This window comes from Balaenoptera acutorostrata, chromosome 2, assembly GCF_949987535.1.
Source record: "Balaenoptera acutorostrata chromosome 2, mBalAcu1.1, whole genome shotgun sequence".
In the NCBI taxonomy this organism is placed as follows: Eukaryota; Metazoa; Chordata; class Mammalia; order Artiodactyla; family Balaenopteridae; genus Balaenoptera; species Balaenoptera acutorostrata.
This window is the reverse complement of record NC_080065.1, coordinates 65,581,268-65,602,971: the sequence shown is the minus strand read 5'-3', so window position 1 is coordinate 65,602,971 and position 21,704 is coordinate 65,581,268. Positions and strand designations below refer to the sequence as shown.

At 45.1% G+C, this 21,704-nt stretch overlaps 1 protein-coding gene across 3 annotated transcripts in view; it reads left to right on the top strand.

The window, feature by feature from the left end:
* The window catches only part of LHFPL2 (LHFPL tetraspan subfamily member 2), a 176,020-nt gene that overhangs the window by 88,796 nt on the left and 65,520 nt on the right, over positions 1 to 21,704 (top strand). The window contains exon 4 of one of the 3 annotated variants that reach the window (XM_057540091.1): positions 8,659 to 8,866. The exons of the other annotated variants lie outside the window; for them this stretch is intronic. The gene's annotated coding sequence lies outside the window, so the exon portion shown is untranslated. The remainder of the gene's footprint in view (positions 1 to 8,658; positions 8,867 to 21,704) is intronic. 3 annotated transcript variants of the gene reach the window in all.

The following is a 21,704-nucleotide window of genomic DNA, read 5'->3' as shown; positions in this document are numbered from 1 at the left end:
TTTCTCTCTGAAAGGGGAAGTAGAGATGGCCAATTCGAATTACCCAATTTTAGTTTTTGATGACAGCGTGGGTAGAGGAATTGCCTAAATAAAAGTTGAAAACAGTTGACTAATAGGTGATTTATGATTAACTCTATAGATTTTAATTTATAAAGGTCACTTTGGGAAAATATTAGTAACAGAAATAGGGGCTGAGTAACCTCCTGCAGTATGCATTCAAGGAAATCAAAGTGGAAAGTTAAATAATTGTCCCCAAAGACTTTGATCCAGCTCTGTTTCTCAAAACAGAGAGGCCTGTTCAACCTGGTCCTGTAGGGGCCTTGCTCTTGTCATGAACTTGAGGGTGGGGCTCAGGCCAAGGGAACCAGTGCATGGTATGTACTTGGGACTGACCCACACCCTGTCCAGGAGGGTCTGCCACGTGCAGGGGATTTGAAGAGTATTTTCACAGATACCGTCTCATTTGTGGAAAGGTGATCTTTTTTGTTCACAGATTCTGGGGAAGGAAAAATTGCTCTTATGTCGTGAATTGAACTATTGATTTCTCAAATGTTTTTAAATTGTCCTAACAACTGTTGGTTGGGTTAGGTGAGGAAGCTTGGCTTGTTTTTTGTTTTTTGTCTTTTTAAATGGGAACTGTAAGCACTTATGAGTTATGAAATTATTTGAGCAAAGTTCCTGCTCATGGGAAAGCCGAGGCTGACCCAAGACAGGTGGGTGTCCTGTTGGCACTCTATCAAACTGATAATCTTTAAATATCTGCTCCATGTTTATTTAGTGGGGGGTGGGAGAAACTGATCGTCTATTAATAAAGACTATTAATAAAAAATACATACCTTTCCCTGAACATTGGAAATAAGGGATTTATTACTTCTGATTTTCCGAACCAGGTGTTCATAAACCTGTTTAAAATTTGGCTAATAATAACAGTCTGCCATGCGCTGTTCAGATCCAGAATTCCAGAGACCTGCCAGCCAGGTGATAATTGGGGTTGCTGGTGAGGCCTGCTTCTGCTCATACAGTTCTATGAGGGAAATATTCTCAACAGAGACAGGCTTGAGCTGGTGAAGGGTGTTTCTTTCCACTCAGAGGCACTGTCTGCTTGAGTGAAAATAGGTCTGATTGCCATTTTGCCTGTTATGTAATGAGTCGAGTGCACCCCCGAGTTAAGGGGCTCCATGTTTCCAGTGTATTCCAATGATGATTTAGTCCCCCTCTGTGAGTTGTCACCCTGGATCAGTTCCAGGCTGGCCTGTTTAATCCAGCTCTGGGGAAAAGCCAATTCCATCTGCCAGTGCCTTCCGCAGCTAATTCGTGTTTGCCCTTGAAATCCCTGTCTCTGAAGATTTAACCAGATAAAACCAACCTGCTCTGTATCTTTTTTGGTTTTTGTTTTTTGAATTGTGAATTCATCCCATGTAAATACAATAAAACTTTACCAAATCGGAAGACATAAGAACAGCCACTCTGATTAACAGCATCTGAATTACGAAGAAATCTGATCCTACCTTCTGCTGTATATGGTCGCTCATGTCATATCAGCTTGGTAGAAGGTTTCTCTCGAGCAAAGAGAGTCACTGCGGTCTGGGGAGAGTCTTATCACCAGGAGGCCCTAGGCTGAGGCACCACCTCGGCCGGACGCAGACCTGGGTTGGAATTCCAGCTGTGGTGCAAGCTGGCTGTGTGACCGAAGGCAGCCTTCCTTACCTGATGGAACTCTCATCTCTTTATGTGTGGATACGACTTCCTTCCAGAGTGGTTTGGAAGAGTGAACAAGGCGTGATGGCAGCATGCGTGGTACATAGTAGACGACAGGTACCCCCTGCCTGGCTCCTGACCCCAGGCATCTTAGAAAAGGCATTGGACACGGGGTGGAGGGACTGCTCTGCTGGGTAGCTCCTGTGTCTCCCTGGTGAAGTACAAGGCGATTCCTGCTCTGTTCTGCCCCGCCTACTCCGTGAGAATTGTGAGGAGCCTTTGAAAAGTAGGAACTTAGGGTGTGTGGTTAGAATCAGAGGGCTTCTATGGCAGGCTTTTTTTTTTTTTTTTTTTTTAATCTGACTTTCTGGGCTTGAATCCTAGCTCTGCACCTTATAATTAGGTGTATGACCTTGAACAAATTATTAACACCCTCTCTGGCTCTCACCCTATCTCACAGGATTGCTGTGAGATTAAATGATGTACTGTGTGTAGAGTGGGGCATATGGAACTAGTACCTGGTGAATCTCAAGAAACATGCCAGTAAATTTGCCAGAATACTTTTAGAAGGGAGACAGAGAATCTGACTCAAAAGAATATCCGTGGTTTTAAAATCTCTCCAGTTTGAACCTCGGCTTACTGTGCTGCCTTTTCTATCATGTTATGATAGTTTAGACCAGGGAAGGTCATCTTTGTCCTGAATAAACTAAGAGTGACCATATCCTGCCATGTGGGACTCACTCATTCAGAAGGGCAGAGCGTTGGGAGTTAGTCTTCCTGGATTTTCTTCATGAGTAAACAGATCTTTCCCCATCTGGAAGAATTCTTACCAGAATTGACCAGATTTGCGAAGTGAAAGCTCTAGACCTGCATTGTCCAATATGGTGGCCACATATGGCCATTATGAGTATTCAAAATATGGCTAGTATGACAGAGGCACTGAATTTTAAATTTTATTTAATTTTAGTTCATTTAAAATTTAGAACTAATAGTTAATTCAGTTATTGGAAAACTTTTACGTATGTGTGGGACAACTTGGGCATCTACTTTTCAACTGTAAATTTTTTAAAGTTTAAATCAGATCAAGTATTTCTGATGAAAATTTAGTGCCTGAGTTGAGATGTGCTGTAAGTGCAAAATACACAACAGATTTTGAAGTGTTACTGTGAGAAAAAATTATGTCAATATTTTAATACTTTTTATATTGATTCTATGTGGAAATGATATTTTGGATATTTTGAGTTAAATACATTATTACAATTAATTTCTTTTTGCTTTTTTAATGTTGCTCCTAAAATTTTAAAATAATGTACATGGCTCACAAAATTCTATTGGACAGTGCTGCTCTAGACGATCCTTGAAAGAATCGGATAATTTCTAATTTATTAAGTGAAGTACAAGTTTTTCCAATAGACTGCAGATTATGAAAGTGGTTTTTTTCTTCTTTTAAGGTTTTTGTTTCAGTTTACCAATTAACAAGTTCAGAGGAATTTTTTTAAATACTTAAAATTGGAAAGAAAAAGAAAAGGCACGTAGCAGATGTGTTACCTGAACCTTATGTGATACAGCCTGAGGTTCCATTTAGACATCTTGGCTGTAGTCTTTCCCCTCAGCCGTCTTACGAAATGTACGAAGGGAGGCACTCATAGCCGTCCACCAGGATGTGAACCCACACACTCTTTTTCAGCTAAGTATTCTGCTTCTTTGATGATTGTTGGCTCTAACATTTGATGCAGATACCTTGCTCCCCGGGTCACATTTTGCCATGCCCAGGAGATCGGTTTAGGAACTGTCATCCAGGAGAAAATAACTTTTAATCACCTATAGCAAGTAGCACTCCCTTCTTACTGCAGTACCAGAAATATAGAGATACATTCCTAAGGGAATAATTGCTGGCTTGATGTTTAGTTGTAACCAGTGTGTGTATGAAACATGAGAAGATAATACAATGAAAATCATCGGTATTCTGTTTCACATGTATGCCCTGGGTGACACTTAAGTGTATTTTAAGTGGTGGGGGGAAGAGTGTTAGATTCAGAATCATCTTGGTCTGGGTTTGAGTCCTGGCTGTGTCACAAAGTGATGGTAGTGAGGTTTCCTAACTTCTCTGATTGTGTTCCTGTGTAATTGGTGCCAGCAAACACCAGTCACTTTCCTTGTCAAAATTCTTCCATTGTAAGTACTTTATCTGTGACACCCGCACCCCTTTCTGTAAGAAACATGGCAAATACCTTGCCGTCCTCATACTTTTCCATACTGAGCAAGTGAATGAGAGAGTTTACTTTCCAGTACTGTAAACTTTATCCAGGAATTAAACAGGATTTGATATTTATATATTAGATAGAAAGCATTATCAAATTTCATGAAGAATCTTCAGCTAAAGAAAGGTAGCTTTTCCTTGCAGAGAGTTTAACTGTTTTTAAATTCCAGTATTAGAGTATAGAATTCATTTCCACCAGCAGCTTGAAAGCAATTAATAGGAGAGGAGAAGCACTTAGTAAGAGAGGATATTATAGCTTTCTTCTTTTACTGAGGGTAAATTGGATGAAATTTACATTCTCTGGATAGAAAATGATAAAGTATAAGTAGGCAGTGGTTTACAAGATGTAGCAAAAGCAAATCAAAGTAATTAAATGCATTAAAGACTTAAACTGAGCGCAGTTCTTTTTCTATTCCTGTTACTTGCATGTTGACAGGTTGTCTTTTTTCTGGTCAGAAGTCTGGCTGTAGACACTGTGCCTGTCTGAAGGAGAGTCCTGAGCGTTCTTCACAGCAGGGGCGTTCCCTTTCTATGAAGAGTGGCTTCCCCTGGTAGACTGTAAACCTCCTGAGAGCCGGTCTGAGTCTTTTATTATACCCTCCGTGCCCAATACAATGCCTGATGCGTGGTAGGTGCCGAGTGAATATCAGCTGAATGGAGGGAGGATAAATGATGCTTAGACTGTAAGAGCTGGCTCTGTAACATTCTCTGAAGAGAACTCTGCTTCAGGTACATTATATAGGCTGCCCAGCACAGTGCCTGACACGTGTTACGTGCTCAGTAAATGTCGGGCAAATGGAGGCCTGAATGTGGGCTTAAGTATAACTTCCAATTTATAAAGGACTTTTGGGAGTATGACCTGTTTGTTTATTGTTTTGATATTTAAAAATATCTTTATTAACATGAGGTCGGAAATAATTTCTTAAGAGACAAAGAGCATAAGTCACATAGGAAACAATTGATAACTTTGGCTACATTAAAATTATGAACTTTATCGAAAGCCTATATAGAGAGTGAAAAGATAAAATATTTAAAACACTCGTAAATTCACAAAGAAGAATATGTAAAGAATGCCTGTGAATCAATAAGGAGGATAGGCAACCAACTGAAGCAAAAATCCAGGAGTGGAGAAGGGTGGCGAAATACTTGAACAAGCACTTCATAAAGAGGAACCGCAAGGAACCAGTAAAATGAAAAGTTGCTCAACCTCTTGAGTAATGTGATTACAAACCCCCCACAAGATACACCCTCACCTCCACCTGATAAGCAAAATGTTTTTAAGTCTGATAATGGCAAATCCTGACAAGAATGTGGAACAGCATGAAGTCTCAGATACTGCTGGTGAGAATCAAATTATTAGATTCACCCACTTTGTTTTTTTTTTTAACTGAAAAGAAGTTGACATACAGTATCATGTTAGTTTCAAGTAAACAACATAGGGAATTGACTTTTAAATACATTATGAATTGATCACCATGATAAGTCTAGTAACCATCTGAATATAACCCATTTATAATTTGGGAAGCAAAGAAGGTTCTTTTAAGCAGAGAGTTGAAGTTGAACATTAAGAAGGCACCACGAGTGACAGATTGACCAGAGGCCAGGAGCCCAGGTAGGAAGGTGTCAGTGGCAAGAAACGACGAGGGCTGGGGAGGAGAGGGTGGGCAGGGCTGCAGCTAACTGATGAAGCGCTGTCCTGGGGGAAGGGGGAAAGGCGCCTGCGGGGTTAGCTCTGGGCAGGGGCTGGGGCAGCTCTGTGGCAGGGGGGGGGGGGGGTTGCAACAGGGTAAGATTAAAGTACAAGGAGTAGATGTTAAGAGAATTCCCACGTGGTGGCCTCAGTTCTTTTGAGAAGTAGAAGTTCATCTGCTTTGGGGAGAGGAGGTGAAGCCTGGGGTTAAAAAGAAGAATCCATGATTCCCTACATGGAAAGGAACTCTTCTCAGTGCTGATGTAGCCATCTTCCTATGAATTCTGGTTCTTTGTCTGATGGATTATTCCACAGGGAATTCTGGTTCTCCATCTGATGCAGTTGGTCCACAAGGACCTTCTGGATCTCACATCAGTAGACATAGTTTTGTTGTGATCAAATGCCTAAGTCTATGAAAAACGCTATTTGCAAACCCTCCAGCAAGTTGATTTGGTTACAGCTGGTACCTCTCTTGTCCGTCCCATATACATGGAGAAATGCCATAATCCTTATGTAGAAAGCTTTTCTGCTTTAATGGTCCACTCTTTAAATTGTTCCTTGAAAGGAAGGGGGTGAACTGACCTCAGGTGAATGAATATACACTGGGATAGTGTAGAGGTGTCTCCCTCATTATCACCATAAAATATATTTATGCTTTTATATGAAGCTTGTTAATATAGGTAAATAGTAGCTGCATACGTTTTTATTTGGTATTCTTTTTTTTTTTTTTAATCATTTGCCATGTCAAACCACAGCAATCCATGCTTACCACCAAAGAAGGCCGTAATATAGCTCTGAAGTTCCAAGATCCTGCCCCCATAAACACCCTCTCTACTCTTTGAAATTTCATCATGGCTTTGTAACAGAAACTGACTTCTTCTGAATTAAATATTGATTTAATCTACATTTCCTTTTGGATTAATTCAATAACCAAAATAAAGTGTTCGTTATCTTTTCCCTGTCTCGTGCTCTCACGCTGTGGGGAGACCACTCGTCATACAGCGGTCCCCTCCTTCCAGACACCAGCATCCGCTGAGCCACGGGGCAGCCATTTACCAGGTATTATAGGGCTGGGGTGCCAGGAAACCTGTAAAGGTGGGACTGGCCCCCAATCTCTGTGCCTTATGTTACCAGCCCAGAACAGCCTGTGCAAAACTCTTAAAGCTAATTGGCAAGCTCAGATGGACTTGGAAATGTACCTTACTTTGATCCAAATTATTCTATATACACAGCCAAGTTGTGTTAGGAAATGGACACTTCCTGTCATTAACTCACAGCTAATGAAGACAAATATGACTGCAAATCCACTTTAGAAATCTCGTGTGACTAATCTGTAGGAGCTGGGTTCTCTCTTATTGCCTCACTGCCTCATTTCTCTCTTCTTCCTTCTTTCTCAAACTGCATTCCTGATTCAATTAAAGTTCAATCTATTTTTCTCCTACTCTTCATGGAATGACTATGAATTGGAAAGGCACATTCAGCCTAGGGTGGTGGTCAACCGCTGTCATGGACTTATCATTGTTCAAGGTCAGGGTAACCAGTTTATTGTCCATTTACACCTCACATCAAGTATATTTAAGTCTGCTTCTAGAAACTCAGGCATTTTGGTACGAGGGTAGTTACAGAGAAAGTCACTTGGGCAAAAACCCAGGAATTACATTTTTATTCAACTGCTGTGATAGTCTATGTTTTATGCTTGTATATTTATGTCATCTGCACATCTTAAAGATGGGTTTGTTTGTTTTTTACCTGCTCAAAGGTCACACCTCAGTCTTTCTTGTGCCCTTGAGCACTGTATACTCTTGAAGCCAAGCAGTAGTCCTTATGTACTTACTCTTGTGGCTGGACTAGAATTGCCAGAAGATATTTGTATGTGTTTTTCTCCCGATTATCAAAATAATCCATGTTCATACAGAAAAGTATAAGAAGGAAGGGGGAAAAAAATCAGTTCCTTTAGGGGTCACCACTGCCAATCTCGTGACAAGGTTTTCTTTTTGTACATTCTTTTCTTCACATAATTGAGCACTTATTCTGTATGCGACTTTATATTCAGTTACTTTTTTGTTTAATATTATAAGCATTTCCCCATATCATAAAAAGTTTCTTGTTTAAAAAAAATTTCAATGGTTGAATATTGTCTTATGGTATATATTTAAATCATTTTAACATTTTATTTTTGACATTCGAGTTGTTTTCTGATTTTTTTTAAAACCATTAAATATAAACTTTGAATATGCTTTTATAGATATTGATTCAGTTTTAAAAATACATCCAGGAAAGTTGGGCTGTCATTGGCAGTATAAGAGAGTACTTGTTTTGTCATGCCCTAAAGATGATCAGATCTTTCATCTTTGCCAGTTTGGGATGTGAGAATGGCATCTGATTTTAAATTTTACTGTTTTTATTACTAATGAAATTGAATATTTTTCATAAATAGAAGAGTCATTTGTTTTTTCTCTTTTGGGATTGTTTTTGTCCTTTTCCAGTCAAATTGTCATTTATGATAATTGTGACATTTATGATTTTCCATTTTCCTAGAAGGATGTTTTGGAATGCGTAACTTTGAGCATGGTGTCTTCTCACTGATAGTTAATTGCGTGCCAAATTGGCCTGTATTTGAGGGGAAATCAGGCATGGAAGTGTCAAAGAGAACACACTCGGAGGTCGTGATGTGGCGTGTTGGTTGTGACAGTCAGCATCTGGAAAGTCAAGTCTACCCAGTGAGCACCCGTCCTCCCTCACCCAGACCTTGTGGGTACCCCATCATCACCCTGCATCCTGCCCTGTCCAGGCAGACTTGGTATAATGCCTGTTGACAGAGGAATAATAAAAACACAACGTGTTGGCTCATGATGAAGTGTTCATTGACCCCTTGAAGTGATTCTGACCTGCTTCTTTTCTGCCCATGTTTCTTCTCAGGCTGCTTGGCTTACTTTTCTTGCCTACCCCTTAAGATAGTTTCCAGGCCGTCCTTGACCCCGTCTCTCCTGCATCTCCTTGCATTCTGCAGGTTCTCTACCGTACTCCGTGCCTTCAGTTGCTGCCCAGAGGCCGGACCTCCCCAGACCAAACCTCTTCTCCAGTCTGCAGACCCGTGTAGCCGTCTGCCTGTTGGGGGTTTCCGCCCGGTGTCCCACTGGCACATGTAATGCAGCGTGCCCTCCAGTGAACCTGTCCCCTTTCCCTGGCTGGCCCTGTGGCCTGGATTCTATCTGCTGGTAAGAAGACCTCTACGTCATCTTCCATGCTACTCAGACACCTGGGTAGCATCTCGAGACCCTGCTTTTCCCTCACTGGCAACATCCCATGGGTTATGTGAAGTTCTGTCACTTCTGCCTCCTTCACATCCTTCATCTGCATCCCTCTTCCTCCTGCCCTAGTTCAGGCTTCACTCCCTGAATGAATGATTATCACTTTCCCAATTAGAGACAGTCTTTAAAAATAAGTAAATCAGGTTTCTCTAAAGTAAGATTGATGTTTTGCAGGGCATGGTATTGTAGTGGAATATTTATTAATTCTATGTGTGAAGTAAATCCTCACCCATTAATTTATCTTTTATAGAAACCTGAATTCTTCACCTACTTGCTTGGCTTAAAGCAAAGTACGCCTTGAATAACCTCTAACACATATTAGTCAAGTGAGAGGCCCTGGGCATTACTCTCTATTTAAAGGGTTTTTGATTTGAGGACTTGACATTTTTCCTTTGGGTCTTAATTCTTTCCATATTCCACATGTGTTGTTTTTCTGTAATATTGGAATTATCCTTTATTAGCTAGTTTTTTCAACTTCACCTCCCATGGAATCAGGCAAGAAATACAATTATTTTCATAAGATTCTTTAAGGGAGTAAAATTAATATTTTGGAGAATGAAAATATGGTGAATTGTCTCCTAAGGATTGAAAGACTTTATTAAGATAGCAAAATATCCTTCCCCAGGGTTACGTTTTTTTCAGGGCTTATTGGAAATATGGTGCTGGGAAGAATAAAAGGAAATTTAATACCATGGAAGCTGGAAACAGCCACTGAAATCCAATCTTTAGAACACATATAATGCACTAATTCCCAGAGATTTAAGACAGCTCCATTCGCTTCTTGAGGCTCTCAGGCTCCTTATGACCAAGACATGAAAAGGTTCTTCAGCACGAATATACCATGACATATTTTGTTTACTATGAATACTGACTACATCTAAATATGGGATGTCCCAGGGTTCTGCCTTCCCTTATCGGTATCAAGTTGCGTCATTGTTGTACCTTTCTTAGATGGGGTTCCCCCAGTACAGATCCTGTGACAAAGATTCAAGCACAAGTAGGCTCCCTGGGAGGTTATCCTGGAAAGCACTGTTAGGGGAATCGGCATGTGAAATAGGGAGGAGAAGAAAGCCAATAAAGGAATGCTCTTGAGCAGGTTGCTCAATCCCTGGTGAATTCTAGGAAACATTCTTCAGAATCATCCCATCTGAGGGGCCAGCAAGCTGGGATATGTCTCCTCCAACTCACATTCGTCACTGATGGGTGCTCCTCAGGCCAGCGCTTAAGCTCTGTTCCTTGCTGGGGCCAAAAAGAGAGCCCTCAGGTGGAGGTCCTGGGTGCTTGCTGTACACATGTTTAGGAGAGGGGGCTGAGGGCGGTACGACTGGGGCACCAGCAGTGCCTGTTGAGCGCACTGCTTTAACATTCTTAACATTGACAGACGAGGTCGCTAGAGAGAGAGACACCTCGGGCGGTCAGAAACAAAGCACACGCAGAGACTGTTAGTAGAATGTACTTAAGTCGTATCAGTGCCTGATAGATGTCGGAGTGAATTTAAAAGATACTGAGAATTGGCCATTGATCCTGAAACGGGGAAGGGAAGATGTAGAGGGAGTCTCTGAGCGGTGTCTAGATGTCGTTCCTAAGATGACACATCATGCCTCAGTCACAAAGGCTGATAAGCCATTACGGTAACAAGTGGAACAGCTGGATTGTCCCAGCTCCTTATAGGGTCACAGTTTCTTCAGTGCTAATCAGCCTACAGAATTATAGCTAGGCCCACAAGGAAATTACGATATTTTTTCCATGCACTCAGATCTGGGAGAAAACAAAAATCTGGCGGAAATCTGTGGCCAGCCAAGTGTGAACAGGGCCACCTTCATTACTTGGGGAAATTCCTGGGGAAGGAAAAAAAGGTGGAATCCTGTGCTGGTAGTGGACCTTAAAAAGAATCCTTCTTATTATACAACAGTCTTGATGATACATCTTAACATGGAAAATACATCCTAATATCCTGTTGTCTGTTCTGTTGGTATCATCTAGGGGACAAGGGGAAAAGATCTTGACGCTATCAGGTGTCTAATTACTTAGACCTGTTTCATGATGGCGGAACAACAGGAGAGTGTCCCTGCCCTAAAAGAGTCCCCAGTGCAGCCATGAGACAAGCAGAGAAGTAGCTGCCACTGTGATAAACTGATTATATTGGGGACAGAGGAAGGAGCAATTCAATCTGCGGTTTGGGGAGGCATCCCAGAGCTGTGACATTTGACTTGGGCCTTAAAGATGACTGGGTTTCACTCAGGGATGAAGGAGGAGGATGGCAGTCCAGGCAGAGACCAGTGAGGGCAAAGGCAAGGGGCCTGAAAGTGCAGAGCGTGGTCAGGCAGCGGGGAGTGGTTGGTGTGAGTGAGATTGTGCCGGCAGGCAGAAGTCAGCCTGTGAGAGTCCTGAGGGCCTCGCCCCTGCCTGTGCCACCTCCCCTGCACCATTGTCAACAGGTAGTAACCACTTACAGCCACACCATTTCTACTGGCTCATGTCCACGTTCCCATCAAACATCCTGCTGTCGTAGAAACAAACAACTTAGGTGCAGGATGATGAATGGCGCTTATAGAACTTGTGTGAGGTTCGGAGTCCCATCAATGCAGCCTTTTGGCAGTGAAACCTACATTTTGTGCTAAGTGGCTGGTCAGTGATCCCTGTAAAGCCTGTGGATGCCTTGTTGAAGGGGAAAGTGACATGCTTCAAACAGGTGGTGAATATTATGCATAAAGTATATTATTTATCCTCTCTTTGCCATGTATTTTCTATCAGTCCATCGAGCCCCAAGTGTTCTGTGTTCTAAATATCTAGCTATGTTTAACAGTACATAGAATTAGTTACTTCCTCTTTTATCATTTATGGAGTGTTTTTCCCCATGGAATTCCCCACTCCTCTGTAGATTCACTTTCATTCCCTCCTTTGAAACTGCATTCAGGCTTCCAGGAGATGTTTCCCTAATGATTTCATAACCTAAGATGAAGACTTAAAAGTAGTTGATGCCAAAGAAAGAAATGTGAGGACGTCTTGAGTCTGATTTAGTAAATTGGCCCCTGGCTGCTCTGTATCTTTGGGTGAATCACTGTCCTTTAGTGAGTGAATGTAGGAATAATCAAGTCTAAGAAACAGATCCAGCAGCCAGACACATAAACCCTTCTCTCTACCCCTTGTCAGTCACTCTCCCCAGCACGAGAGAAAAAACAAAAGTAAATAGGATATGTGTTCAGTTTTGTATTTAGCATCCAGTTTGCAGTGTGCCTTTTTCTGCACACTGGTACTCTTCTCCAAGTGCAGGGACTGGGGTGGGGGTCTGGTCCTTGAATTTGGGGAGATTGCTCTTGTCGTTTCCAGTCTGATAAGTGCTGTCATCCTAACAGCCCTAAATCTTGATTTGACCTGGCCTTGCCCACATGAATCTTCACCCACTATTGAGACCATCATAGTCCAATGACCAGAGTGTTAGATTTATTGTTTCCGTATCATAGCCATCGAAAGCTTCCAGTGGAGAACCTGGTTTTGAAGATGGATGAGCTTTTTTCTTTCTGCATGAGCAGAAAATTGTATGGGAGGGTACAGATCGGTGGCCAATAGATAAGAATTAAAGTAGTTCTTGAGTGGTTCGTCAGCCCCTTGTGGAGGAATATTGGCTATGCTATTTTCGCTGAATTTTAGGCTTGTGAAGGTTTGAGTGAACCCTAACATCCATTCTGTAAGAATCAGGGCTTTTGTCAATGCTCAAAAATATTATATCTGAAAATGAAGACTCCAAACCTTTGTGTATCAACTTTGAGGAAAATTTTTTAGGGCTAATCAAGATGATTTTGAGTAGAAGTTTCTCCCTGTCTAATTACCTGAGAGATAACTGTGGTGATCTTTAGTTTTATGACCTCAACGCAGGACTTCTGGTAGTATGTGCCACTTTCACACATTAGAGAGTATTTTGGACACATATGACATTGCTGGGATGTTCCAAAAGACAAAAGTATGCTAAACTAGAATTGTTCTCCAAATCCAGGATTCATGACCACACTTTCCAAAATGCTGTTAAAAGTTCCTTGGCTTCTATAAACATATCTGTTCATCATGAAACAAAGTTAAACAGGATTTATTTTTATTGTGGGACTTCTCAGAGACTTTACCATGCTAGTGAGTACAGTGGCTTTTCAGGGGTGGCGTATAGGATTCGGCATTTGTCCTGGGATCCCTTTGATCTGAAAGCACCTGCAAACCGTCTCCCAGAGCTCATGTCACTCTGACACAGTGGGGGAGATGCTGACATGTGGTAGATTTAAAGTCTTCCCATCCAGGACTGGAGCCTATTTCCCTACCCCTTGAATCTGGGCTGGGCTTCTGACTTGCGTGGAGTGATAGATGCAGCGCAGGTATTGTGTGAGTTCCAGAGTCCAGTTCTCTAGAAGTCCGGCGGTTTCACTTTTGCCCTCTTGGGGCTTTGCCCTGAGACCTCCATGTGAGGAAGCTGGTCTAGCCTACAGGAGGATGAGAGGCCGGTGGAGGAGAGCCTAGGTGCCCCCATCAACAGGCAGTGTTAACTGCCAGATGTGTGAATGAAGCCTTCGAGGGCCTTTAGCACAGCTGACCCAACTGGGAGCAGTGCGTGAGTGAGCCCAGGCAACCCACGGAATTGTGAGAAGTCATAAGTCACTGTTGTTTTAAGCCACTAAATTTTGAGGCTCTTTGTTACACAGCCATAGTCAATGGATACACTAACATAAGCAGTAGCACCCGACAAAAACTTTGAAACAAGACAGAAAAAATATGGTTGTTTATCTAATCAGATACTTTCTATGAAGCTTTTCTAGCTTAAAACTAAATTTCTGGACAGGGATTTTCCAGAAACCCGAGTCACATGAATAGTTAACAGGAACCTAAAATGCCTGGCATGTGATTCGCAGCACCGGAAAATGGCACCGAATCACAGACGGAGTGGTCCAGGGCGGTCGTGCTAACACTGCCTCCGGAAGGTTAGAGGAACTGAAGGAGCAGTTGGAGCCCGTTCACCTGACGTTTTCCCGAGGGCTGGCTGACAGCTCTCTCTGAAGGTGACCAGTGTCACTTAGGGCTCATCCTTCCAGCGTAATGGTTAGATTCCAGCAGACATCTGTTCCACCTGCCGACCAGCTGTGGGGATGTGAGGTCTCCTGATCTCGCCAGCATTCCCGGCATAGAGCTAGTTTAATTTTTCCTGGCTCCGTGGAGCAAATCTGATTAGCAGATGTCGAAGGGGCCCGTTTTCGGCAGGCCCTGGTGAGATGTGGAAGTGGACGAGGCCTGGGTGCTGCCCGTTGCCAAGGCCTGACTGTGGAGGGCCCGGGCCTGGCAGCACTGGGTCCTGGGACATCACACCCACCGTCCTCTCAGTGCTTCAAGGCCAGGAGGAGCTGTGGACGGGGACGTCAGGGCTGCAGGCTCGTGCACTGCAGCTGGGAGGCCTCAGGCAGAGCCATGTCAGTCGCTACGTCCGGGCCTTAAAATGCTCGGGCTAGAGGGTCGTGACAGTCAGGCCACAGCCATGCTGGCCGCAGTGAGTTGGGAAGAGGCAGAAGGATGCGAGAATCATGGGAGCTGGAGCTGGAGAAGACCCAGTTGGTCATGAAGCCTCTTCCTCCGTCATGGCCAGATGGTTCCCCCGGGAAACTCTGGAGTGCTTTGTAAAATCTGTTTCCGAATGACTCAGGCTGGGAGTCTTCCAGCTGTTCCCTTGGGACATGGGGTGGCTTTTTCTGTGAAGGAAATACTTTCCTCACGATTGGTTGGGACCTTTTCTTGGTTGGCTGCAGCCCCATCACTCCTGGCTGGTCTCCCTTGGACCACCCTGGACAAGTTCCCCTCTCCCTCTTGCCTTCCCACAGCTAAATCTCCATCACACTTCCGCTGAGCAGCAGTGAAGCAAAGGAGGAGGGGCCTGCTTCCCAGTCTCCAGGCTTTCTGAAATGACGACTTTCTCCAGCTGCTTCAGTATTCTGACCCCCTACCCCGAATCGCTCTCATTTTTTATCCCTGTTACATTTCACATATGTGAACCCTGGGCTGGTAGTTCACAAGCACTGTGAAGAGTATATATTCCACCACGGCCATGTCATTTTCAGTGAAAATTCTTTGGAGTTTTGTTAGATTAGATCGACCCTGGTTTATATGTCACAGCCCAAAGGGTGCAAAAAAAACTCTGAATGGAACCTGGCTCCTCCAGAAACCAGTAACAGCGATATCCTACATCATACACAGCGACTGGCATGGCCGTGTGAACACCGTGGTCCTAGGGCATTTCTTTTGGGGGTTGATGTATCTCAGGGTAAGTCAGTAAAACAAAGAAAATAAGCCTGTGTGTCTGCACAGACCACAGCCACGTTAGGGACAGTTGGTAAGCGAGGGATCGTGGTTTTGTGGGTCTCTGACTTTGCTGTCACTGATGAAACTGGGACACGAAAAGCCGGAGCTCTGCAGTGTGACTTCACGGTCAGGGCATGTGGTGTTTGTGGGCCATGAGGACCAAGTTGCAAGAGCGGTTTAGATCAGGGTTTTTCTGAGCATGTTGCAGAGTGCTGCAGTTCCTGGGGGCATTTTAGGGGCTCACTGGATGTACTGGTTGTGACAGGAGCAAGGTGGCCCTTGTCAGCTTCCTACTTTTTAATCAGCACAGCTCTGCTTTGATCTGTTTCATATACAGAACTGGGGTTGCTTGTCAGATTCCGTTTGATAAATAGTCTTCTATGCTCAGAAGAAAGTTTGCAAACCGCAGGTTCAGAGGACTGACTTCTAGTAAAAACAAACACAGAGAGAAGCCTCCTTAGCCGAGCAAGTAACGATTACATTTCTGGGATCCACATAGATCAATCCGCAGACATTTGGAAGCAGCGAAAAGCAAAGAACTAAACAAATAGATGTTTCTGGGTAACTGCTATGTCATCAGGAAACTCTTAGTCAATATAAACAGGACGTGTAGAATGTGACCTAAGTGGCAAGGGGAACAGGAGGCCAATTCTGGTCATCTGTGCAGGTGACTCTGCCAGAGAGTGTCGTTCTTAAGTAATAAGCCCCAGTGTGCCGTGGAGCAGAGGTGATAAGAGTCACGTGATAAAAGCTACCATTACTGAGAGCTTTCCATTTGCTGAGAGCTGTGCCTCGGATACATGTCCGTGGTAGTAAATGTAGGTTCTATTATTATCCCCATTTCACACATGGGGAAACTGAGGCTCAGAGACTGAATAACTTGCCCAAGGTCACACAGCTGATAAAGTAGTGGAGCTGGGGATAGGTCCCTTTGGTTAGAGTTTATGTGTGTAAATGTTCTGCTACATCGCCTCTCTCTGTTCGTCCCTTTTTAATTTTTATACATGTGTGTGTTTTCCTCCCTAATGGTTTTGCTAAGTGGAGTACCTAAGGTTACCTAGTTTGAAAAATGTCTTTCTTGTCATAGTTACAACTTTATGATCAACCCGCTCCAAGATGACTCCATATAAAGCTGAAATGTAGTGTTGCGTGTAAATGATCCTCATTGGTTAAAAAAAGAATGTAGAGAAAAGGAGCTAACAGTCTACCCTTATGGGGGGGTACTAATACTAAGCAGGCACGTGCAGCTCTGGAAGTGTGTGTTTGTGCCTGGATTTAATGGCTCACAGTCACTCCACAGTTTACTGGTGCAGGAGAAATTAGGACTCTTGAAGCCACAGCAGCAGGTAGCGTTGCTAAGGCAGGTGGGAATAACCTTTGCACAGGTTTTAAGTTCTTAAATGTTGGGTGTTTTTCTCAGATGGTAGCTCAGCTTCTCCAGTCCATCCTCTGTGTCACACACGGCCTTCGCAAAGGCTGGGTAAGGGTAGTCTTTGTGAGGATCTGCTCTTCACTTACTTCGTGCCCTTCCAAATGTGCGTGAACTATTCCTTATTTCTGCCAATGACCACGTGGTTCCAGTGAGAGCGTTAGGTTCTGCTGGAACTTCTCTCCAGTCAGTTGACGCTGCTGGAGCAGAGTAGTCTCCTAAAGAGTGAATTTAACAGGCATTTAGTTTTGTTTTTGTAGGTGCATTTGGAAAAGCTGGAACTGTTTGAGCAGCTATTGCACAGCACATCCAGGCAGCTTGAACAATCTGCCTCCGTGCAACACACCAATTTTAAACAAGACTGAAGCCTGTGGTGCGTTTCTCTCACGGAGCCAGTGAGGCCCCCCGGGAGAAACATGAACTTGTGTGGGTGCTTAGGAAGTATTGAGCAATAACTCTCTCAAGCCACGAGGGCCCCATCTGCCTAGCAGAAATTTATGAACAGGGCCCTAGTGGCTTATACAAGTTCATTTTTCTCTCCCAAGTGCCTCGCTCACTTCCTGAAAGTAATGTTTTCATCGAAAGATTTGACCATACTGGATCTTTACAGAGACGCCTGAGAAATCCCACCCTTGATGCCGTAGCAGATGACGATGACTTTGCTGAGATAGGGCCTTGGATGTGGCCTCCTGGGGGGGAAAGTGTTGGTTAAAGGGGACGTGGAGAAAAGGTTGCTAAATAACAGGTATCTGTCTGACCTGATCTAACAGTTACCTGAGGTCTTGCAGGTCGTGGTAGAGCTGGGTAGTTTGGACCTGAATGGTCGTGAGAGTGCCTCACAGTGACGGGCAGCTTGTCAGTGGTTTCCAAAACATCTGTCTCAAAGAGGGCGGTTGAAATTCCTACTGGGGAGCGTTTCCAGTCATTGCCCATGAGAAACGAGAGTGGGAGTAAGTGAAACAGATCAAGAGGAAATGAGTCTGTGCTCCACTTGGGATTACATGCAGATGAATTCCATATTTTGGTTAGGGAATGTTTTCTTTTAGAAAAGAGAAGACAAGAAAGAAAAGCTTAGAGTCTGACCGAGTTACTAAAAAGCAGACTGAGATGCAGATTAATGCCGGCCGAAACAGTCGCTTCGGTTGGCCGTTTTTGTGTTCTGGTGTGTGTGTGTGTGCGTGCGCGTGCACGAGAAAGTGACCCAGGACTTACTGGCACGCTTTTCCGCCCTTGGCCTGACATCCCCGCCAAGGTGGCCTGACCTCGCCAGAACGAACTGTTTTAAAACCGCTGTAGTCAGCAGAGCTGTGTCTCTTCGCTGCATCTGCACAGATCGGGGACTTGAAGATTCAGACAAATGCAATAGCCGCCCACCCCTGCCTCCACAACCCCATGCACGGGGGACACGATCCAGGACCTCCGGTGGATGCCTGAAAACTTGGGGGGGTGGGTACCAAACCCCGTATATCCTGTTTTTTCCTATCCACACACACCCGTGATAAAGTTTAATTTACAAATTAGGCATGGTCAGAGATTAACAACAATAATTAATAATAAATAGAACACATAATAATACACTGTAATAAAAGTTATGTGAATGTGGTTTCTCTCTGTCAGAATATCTGACTGTGCAGATTTAATGCCTTTTCCATCTTAACCACTTGTCACGCACTGTGTCTGTAACTTTTGCAGTTTGAGGTGCAACAGCCAAACCAGAACGAATTTCTTTTTCCTTCTTCACAATTTCGTAGATAGAAGATTCATTCTTACTGAATATTAGCAACCGCAGCATACGATTTTTTTTCTTTCCTTGTTAAGTTGAGAACGTCTACCTTTTCACTTAAAGAAGAAGCCTTTTACGGCTTTTCTTTGGCGGATCCGAATTGCCAGTGTCACTATTCTTGACTTTGGGGCCACTGTTCAGTAAAATAAGGGTGACTTGAGCACAAGCACTGTGATACAGCGACAGTCAATCTGACAATTGCAGCAGGGCTACTAAGTGACTAACGGGTGGGACGAGCTGGACAAGGTGATGATTCACGTCCCGGGAGGGACGGAGGGGGACTTTGGGAGATTTCGTCACACTACTCAGAATGACACGCAATTTAAGGCTTGTGAACTGTTTATTTCTGGAATTTTTCATTTAATATTTTCAGACCATGGTTGACTATGGGTAGCAAACCACAGAAAGCGAAACCATGGATAAGGGGGAACTGCTATAATATGTATTCATCCTATTGACAAAAATCACAACTGAGGTTTTCCTGACTTAATTACAAGAAAGTGTCTGTCGATTTTGATTTAAAGATTTTATTTGCCCCCTCTGTCCCCTGTGTATAAATCATGGAATGGAGACGCTGATTTGCTCTTTGCCCGTTGTGTTCAAAATGTGCTACTTCCGATGATGCCAAACCAGACCTGAGCTCTGTTTTGCCCGCTGAGGAGTCGTCCAGCAGGTAGTCACGAGACGCCAGCTGTGTGCGCCAGACGCCGTGTAAGGATATAATAGTGAGCAGGGAGACAGATGGGGCCCTGGCCCTCCTGGAGGTCACGGTCTGCAGCCGCCTGGCAGCGGAGCTCTCGCAGCCTGGGGACTTGGAGTAAGGGAGGCCCCGGGGAGCCGGGCAGAGCTGAGAACCTGGAGACGCTCCGTTGGCAAGTCGGGTGTCTCCTCATTGCTGCCCTGGCACTGGTGGGTGGTCAGTGATTTTCCTAAGCTGCCCTCGGGCCCCCAGCTTGCTCTCCCAGGTCAGTGGGCGGTGCTGTCAGCCCCTCAGGACCACCAGGGAAGGGAGTGCTGCGGCTCCGCCCCCGCCCGGGTCTGCCTCCAAGGCGGTCCCCTCCACTGTCTCCACAGTCACCTTCTCCGCCCGCAGCTCCCAGACCACGGTGCCGCTAGGCCTTGCCTCATCCTCCCGATACTTTGTCCTCATTGTCACTATGCAGCTCTCCCCGTCTCCTCACCCCTCCATCTGTGTGGACCTGAAGGTGACCTGACTGGCTGAAGAAGGGCTCTTTTTTCAGCCCCTGCACGGCCTCCCTGTGCTTGCCTGTGCTTCTGGGACCTGCACGGGGGGCGGCCGAGGTGGGGCTGGAGAAAGAGCTGCAGCAGCTCCTGGCCCTATGCCCCTGCACCTAGGAAGCCAGGCCTGGGGGCTGGAGTTGTCTCTAGGGATAGGGCTGAGAGCGGGGCCATCCTGCCACTCTCCGTCCTCCCAGAGGGGCAGTGAGACAGGTGGGAAGCCCAGAGCGCCTGGGCGGGAGGCCGGGAGGCGGGGGCCCGGCGCCTGGCCCGCGGAGGCCTGCGGGCTCACCTGCCCTCCCTGCAGGCGGGCCGGCGCTCTAGAGGGGCGCTGAGCGGAGACTGCGTGTGCGGCCCTGTGGGGATGTGACACCGAGTCAGATGAGGGTTCAGAACTAACGTGTGGACTGTCCAGTAAGGGAGAAAAATCGTGTTCTTAAACCCACCCTGCTCTAGAGAGTGCTGTGCCGTCAGAGGGGCTCCAGTAAAACCTGGGCCACCCGGTGGGGGAGACCGTCTAAAGGGAAAGGCTTCCTGGAAGAGATGGCATTCGAGCTAGACCTTGAAGGACAGGTGGGAGGGGGATGCGAGGAGATGAAGGGGTGACGAGATAACAGCACCCAGGTGGGCACGGTGGGGGGAGCCCCCCCCCCCCGTGGGGTGATTCCTGGAAATCCCAGGAAGCAATTCACAAGTGGCCTTTGCTGGTAGATTCCGCAGAGGGACAAGGGCCAGTGGCTTTGGCAGCTCTGTAAAAGTGGGTGTGTTTGATTGTCCTGCCGCCGGGGCCAAAGCCATGTCCCCCATTCAGAAACCCGAGCCTCTCTAGGGACCCTGCTGGAGGAAGCGTGCTCTGGGGTAACACGAGGGCCCGTCGATTGTTAACTTTTCTTTCCCTGATGGCAAATCAGAGCCATCACACAATGCTGGAGGATTTATTTCTGAAGGATACGGAGGTAGTTGGACAAAAGCTTAACTACAATGGTTTTTTTTTTTTAACATCCAAGGTCACAGCTATTAAATTTCTGTAAGTTAAGGATTCTAGAATTACAAATGGCTTGCCTCTTCAAGTGCACCCTTGTCATAATTCAAACTCAAAGCATTCTAATGCCATTTCTTCTACAGAAATACACTTTTTAAATGGGGGTGCTATTTTTCTTTTTCAAGTTTAACTTAAGCTCGGTTAAGCTCAGAACCAGTGGTTCTGGTTCCCGTCCTCTGTCGGCTAGGTGGGCGCAAGCCAATGACGGCTCTCACTTCTGTAAGTTTGCAGGTACTCGGCAGTTGCTTTAATTATTACCATTTTCCTGTGGTGCACGTCTGAACTGTAAGTTCTCTTTTCTGTGGGTTTTGCAGCACAGTATTATTTTATGGGTTTATTTTTTATGTTTTCCCCCCCTTTTGAGTGTTACCGGATCCCCAGTCACCAGAAGGCCAGGATCTGTTTCAGTAACTGATTTATCAGGTGCTAGGCTGGTGACATTGCGAGAGTTTATGGAAGGGCCCCCACCTCCTTTCCCCGGGGACTTTGTGACTGGCTCGGCCGTGAGCGCAACACCGAGTGTGTTCTCCACACGGTGGAAGGTGAAATGGCTTCTACGAGCAGTGGTCGCATTTGAAGTGGGAGCTCTGGAACCTCCTCCAGCGGCTTCTGTGTCTCACGCCTGCACTCAGGGGTCATTCAGGCGGAGTGAGAAACTTCAAAGGAAGTGCCACAAGGCCTTGGGCCTCTGGTCACAATGTTCGTAGTCTGTTATCAGTAAATACTTGGAAGATGCTCTCCCCACTCTCTCCCCCTCCCTCTAGTTCCCCAAATGTTTCATCTCCTCCACCTTCACTGCTGGCCAACTGCGAGGTCCCGTTGGACGACTTCTTTCAAAGCGGCTGATTTAGCGTCTGTCCTGAGGGCCAGCACCAGCCAGGTCTGGGGTGAAATGGGGGTGATGGATGGTTGGGGAGGTGAGGCT